The following is a 5,778-nucleotide window of genomic DNA, read 5'->3' as shown; positions in this document are numbered from 1 at the left end:
TAATTCTCAATAAATGTCACTGATGCTTATGATGAAGGGGAGGAGGAAGAAGAAGGGTATACTACTCAATGTCAACTAAATCCAAATTCCCCAAGAGAATTGTCTTTCAGGATTTAGTAGGAGAAAAATTGTTTTCTCCAAGAGAAACTGATGAGAATATAAATTTTTTTGTCACTGAGTTTAGGATTCTCAAATTAAATTTTAATCCCCAGTTACCACTATGTTAACCCTAGTGGTTAGAATATTTGCTTTTCGGCTTGTTTGTTTGTTTGGTCCTGATTTCTATTTTATTAGTCTTGTCTTTTATGTCCTTTATTGTAAGCTGCCTGGAATTCCTGTTGGAAGAGGTGAGATATAAACAATAAAATAAAAATAAAGAGAAGACACTCCATAAAAGTTTGCTGGATTTATTGAATTGTCGAATCTTTCCACATAAAGCAGACTGCTTCTGAAAAACGAGCAAGCACAAGAGAGAGCAATAAGAGAAAAACGGTCTTCTTATTTTCTTGTTTATGTATCAAAATTCTACCTAGGAGAGCAATCCCATTTCTCTCATTTCCTGTAGCCATAATGCAAATCCCCTTCTCCTTATGAGAGGATCTGAGAATCTGTGTGAGGGCAGATGCTTCAAGAGGCTGAGAGTACAAGTTACACACCATCTGTTCATCCTCTGCCTCGAGGCATGTGCCATTTCTTGTTGGAGTAGCAACTTCAACAGCTAATTTCAGCCCTGACTTTCATTACCCTTCCACCACTGCCCTGCCCTGCCTCGCAGAGAAGAAGGAAAGACAAAGGGAGAGAGAGTGGGAAGGGAAAGAAAGAGAAGGGAAGGAAAGGAAAGGAAGAAGAGAGAGAGAGAAAAGAAAGAAAATGTACATCAGCATCCTTGAGGATCGAAAAGATCTCATTTGAAGCCATTATTGAGGTTGCTATGGTGATGGACATTCTGATCCTGGGGTGAAGAAGCCACTGGTGCTGAGGAAAGCAATGAGTTACAGAGTTGTGGACGGACGGGCTCAGAGAGTGCCAGAGTGCCTCCTGGATGGAGAAAATGCCTGGCTGTTCCACCCACTCTCCGCACTCCTGCAAAGCCTTTCTGATGGAAAGCCAGCCTCTCCACAATCAGTTTAAACATTACCTGGTCCTTCTCACAACCTCCAGCATGCTCTGGGGTTCTGGCAGAGTCCTTTTTTCGTTACTCTTTATAATGGGCCCTACGATGATGCACTGAAGGAGTGAGCAATTTCCCTGTGAGGGTTTTGAGTCAGGTTGATTTGTAGAGGAGCCGAGCTTCTCCTCTGATTGATCCCTAGGGGACTGCCTTTCCTGATGTGCCCCAAAGCTATAGGCTTCTGAGTCTGCTTCACACTGGGACTGGCTTCCACCTGTTTGGGAAGTGATAATAGCGTATTTTAGACAGACATGGTTCAAAGGCAAACGGCACTCCGAGGATGTTCTCCTCCAAAGCTTTTTCTTCATGTACTTGCCCAGCCTGCTTCTCCCACCTCTGTCCCCTAAAAGTGTGTGCTTTTCTCATTTTGAAAAAGGTCTGTTAAATCCATTAGGTAATATACACAAGGTCTAAAAGCTGAGCCAACTAGTTTGTCTGACTAATGTGAACTAGCAAGGAGAACAATGAAGCACAAACAGAAGACAGGCAGAGAATGTTCCAACCTGAGGCTGGGGGCCACCATGGAAAACTGAAGATAGGTGGAGCCAACAGACACTCCCAGCGCTATTCTCCTGACTGGCTCTCTTACAAAGCTGGGAAGGCAAAAGTCTCTTTTTCCCAGCCTTCCTTGAATGGAGGAATGGCCATGTGACATCATTCCAGGCAACGATGTCTGATAGGGTCTTCTGAAAAGTTATTGTTTTTCCCAGTGGAAAAAAAAAAAGTACAGGAGTCTCCTCATATCCACAGGGGATATGCTCTAAGACCTCCAGTGGATTCCTGAAACTGTGGATAGTACCAAAACTTATATATACTATGTTTTTTTCCCCTATACTTGCATACCTATAACAAACTTTATTTGATAAACCAGCTAAGATAAGAGATTAGCAATAATAATTAATATTAAAATAGAACAATTTTAATAATATACTGTAATACACATTATGTAAATGTGGTCTCTCTTTCTCTGGCTCAAAATATCTTATTGTGCTGTACTCACCCTTCTGCTTCTTCTTGTGTTGATGAGAGATGATAAAAATCCATCAGAAGGAGAAACATCTGCTTCCAGACTGTGGTTGACCACAGGTAACTGAAATACAGAAAGAAAAACTGCAGATTAAGGGGGGGGGGGGACTATTGTACCACCTTTTTGTCCCTTCTGCATTTTCCCTTTCTTGAGTGAAGACATGATGGCCTGAACAGCCATGTGACAACCATGAGGGACTTGCCAAGACATCCCCATGGCCTTAGCCCTGGTATCATCAAACCTCTAAACCAACACCAGCAATGGACTATCTCCAGACTTCCTTTTTGAGAGAAAAACAATCCTTATTTATTTAAACCATTGTAGTCGGGTTTGTTTAGTTTTTTTTTTTTCCTTTTACTGATAGTTAAATGTTTTCCTCATTGAAATAGGCCCTCTCATTTCCATATTCTGACTCTTTCTCAAAATGCAAACGTACAGGGAGAAGCAGACACCAAAGCCAATGAAAGCCTACTTCTTGAAAATTGTAAACTCAGAGTTATTTCATTTAAATCATTTGGCTGTGCCCAATGATGTTCCATGCATCTTTTCTGCTGTTTCTAAAAATTAGCTAGGTTAGGATTTTCTTAGAGCTTCAGAAATTCCTCTGTGTGCTATGAGAAATAGAGCAGTATCTCAGTGTCTCCTGACCAAACCATTTTGAAAGGGAGGAGACAAAGGGAGATGGGAAAGATGGCACAGGAGAATGATAAAGTAACGTAGCCCTACAGTTTCTGCGGGCATAGAAGAAAGGCCCATTTAATAAGCAAAATTCCTAAATGGCACAGTCATGAAGAGAGAGACAGGACCCTAATTTCCTTTCCCTTTTTTATATGACAAGCCCCAATACCAACAACTCAATTTGCTGTTCTTTTGAGACATTTTCCACCGAGAAAGAAATTGAAGAGGGAATAAGGATACGTCCAACCCTGAAACACAACAATGGAGGGTTTATAAGACTGATTTTTCCAAACTACTCTTTTTTTTTTAATTTTTTAATGTTTTATTTTATCTTTTAAGAGACAGAGAGGGACAGAGCACGAGCAGGGGAGGGGCAGAGAGAGAGGGAGACACAGAATCCAAAGCAGGTTCCAGGCTCTGAGCTGTCAGCACAGAGCGCAACGCGAGGCTTGAACTTGTGAACTGTGAGGTCATGACCTGAGCCGAAATCAGACGTTCAACCAACTGAGCCACCCAGGCACCCCTTCAAACTACTCTTACTGCATTGTGCTCACCACTGGTGTTGGCACGTGTTTTGCTCTCTCTTTTCTACCTCCGGGATCCTGGACCCCTAGTTCATTCAAAGGTAGGGGTCATTTCCTCTAATGGCAAAGAAAACAGAGGATTCAAGCACCTATTCCTCACTGACATCAACCGTCTACCATATTCCCAGACAAAATAAGAATAAAGTGAATCAAACTCCTGTTCCTCAGGTTTCTCATCATTTTCTGGTTTCTCCAAAGTTCTTCTTCAACTTTCTTTAAGGGCTTTTCTCTCTCTAAAGATGTGTAGATTCCTCAGGAAACTTTTCTACCCCCCACCACACCAGCACACACCCCGCTGAATTTGTTGCCCCATATTTGATCCCAGATTCTGAGAGAAACCAGGAAAGACCCAGTGCACTTGCCCAAATCTACTTCTTTGTAAACATCTCAGATCTAGGGGAATATCTTTTCATACATTATATCAGACACCATCCTCATGCTTTAGACAAAGAAGTCTTGCTACTTTGGGACCTACGAGTGGAAAGTCTGAGAGCTGGGACATTTGGATGATTTTTTTTACAGGGGATCAGACTGGGAAGTGCCATCAGAAGGACTTCCCTTTTATATAGCCTCTGGATCGAGGAAAAATCTGACACAAAATGACTTGAGAAATAGTCTTAAGATCTGTTCACAAAAGGAAAAGATAACTCTTCAAATGATTTAATGAGAGATATTCATCTGTTCCTTTACTTAGCAAAATACATTGAATGACTACCACATGCCAGGGACTAGAAATACTGAACAAGGCATGGACCTTGTTTTAGAGTTGCTAACAATGTGATGGGAGGTGAAGGAACTGAGACATCAGAATGTGGTATGATAAGTACTATGACAGAGATAGATAGAAGATAGATGGATAGATAAATGATAGATAGATAGAGAGAGAGATGGATAGATGGATGGATGGATAGATAGTTGACGGATGGATAGATGGATGGATAGATAGCTAGATAGTTGATGGATAGATAATAGGTAGATGATAGATGATAGATAGATAGATAGATAGATAGATAGGAAGAGCATGTAAGCATCAAGAATGTTGTGTAGAAGTTAACTGACCAAAAGAACTCCAGAGGAGAGAAGAGATATGAACACAAGAGGCACTGAGCTAGGAGAATGGTCCTGGATTGGGAAGGCTGCCCAGGAGGTGCTGGGTGAGAGAATGGGAGCACTCTTTCACTGCCCAGGAGCTGTGTGGGGTCAGAGTCCATGCCTGCCAAAACTAGGGCTTTATATCACCTGCATCCTGGAAAATTGGAGGTTTCTTCATTTAGACCAAGCTGCCTATAGTAAGAACACAGCCCATCCACACCAAGCCTGCCCCTTTCTAGCTATCCTGGAGAGCTCTTCCCTGCAGTGCCAGGCTGGACAACTACAAAATTTTTGAAAAAGACACCTAGGCTGGGTGGTGATTCATACTAGCAGAGTCATATTTCTATACAATCATTTATTTAGTGGCTTAATGGTCAAACTCCATTGTATTGATGTGCCACACATTATTGAACCAGTTCCCTTATTGTTGGTCATTTGGGTTGTTTTTTATTAATGGTGCTGTGGTAAGCCATTAAAGAAGTTTTAAGCAGTAATTTATGTGATGTATTCAAGTTAACCACCTGAAAGGACCTTTATTTTTCATCAACCTTTAAAAATCTACTTTAACTTCATTATAATTTTTACCAAAATGAACAACAAATCCCACCTCTGTCCTGTTGATCAGAACTCTGACTTTGTTTCACTGTCCTGCACAAGCAAATGGTTTGACTGCTCATTATAGAAACTTCCCAAAGACCCATCAGCTCTTTTAAAAAATATATCAATAGAGCGTGCCGTAAGGTCCTTTGAATCCCTCCCCTCAAAATCCTCACCTTGCTGTTCCCACCAACCCTGGATTGTTCCTACCCAATCCAAACCAAATGTCATCTTCCTCCTAACCTCCACTGAAAGACTTACTTTAAACCAAACTTTCATTCTCAGTAAGTTCTGACTTTCCCTTTCCTGTTCTGAGACATTGCCAACGATTTTCAAGGTTGTGGTCTCCTTCATGGCAGAGAGCTAGTAAGTTCAGTTTTGACTTAGCAACAGGTTGCACTGGTGAGATTTGAGGAGCCAGCTAATGACAGGGTCTACACATTTTGCATTGTGATATCCTCAAGCTGTCTTTTGGAAAGATTGTACTAGTTGATATTTCACCAACGCTGCACCGGTGGTCCCATTTTCCCATCTCTCATCAATATAGGGTTTTTTTTTTTTTCACTGTATTTGCTAATTTGAGAGACAAAAGAATCAAACACTCATTGTTATTTGTATTTCTTTACTAT

General features: G+C 41.2%; 1 long non-coding RNA gene across 1 annotated transcript; it reads right to left on the bottom strand.

Moving 5' to 3' along the window:
• Positions 1 to 393: 393 nt before the first annotated feature.
• Positions 394 to 3,261, bottom strand: LOC111561002. Its single transcript, XR_002743372.2, has 2 exons — positions 2,172 to 3,261; positions 394 to 1,385 (listed from the first exon to the last, which is right to left on the bottom strand). It is a non-coding gene; the product is annotated as an uncharacterized LOC111561002 (long non-coding RNA).
• Between the last annotated feature and the right edge of the window lie 2,517 nt (positions 3,262 to 5,778).

This window comes from Felis catus, chromosome B3 (assembly GCF_018350175.1).
Source record: "Felis catus isolate Fca126 chromosome B3, F.catus_Fca126_mat1.0, whole genome shotgun sequence".
Taxonomy (NCBI): domain Eukaryota; kingdom Metazoa; phylum Chordata; class Mammalia; order Carnivora; family Felidae; genus Felis; species Felis catus.
This window is presented reverse-complemented; position numbering and strand designations above follow the sequence as displayed.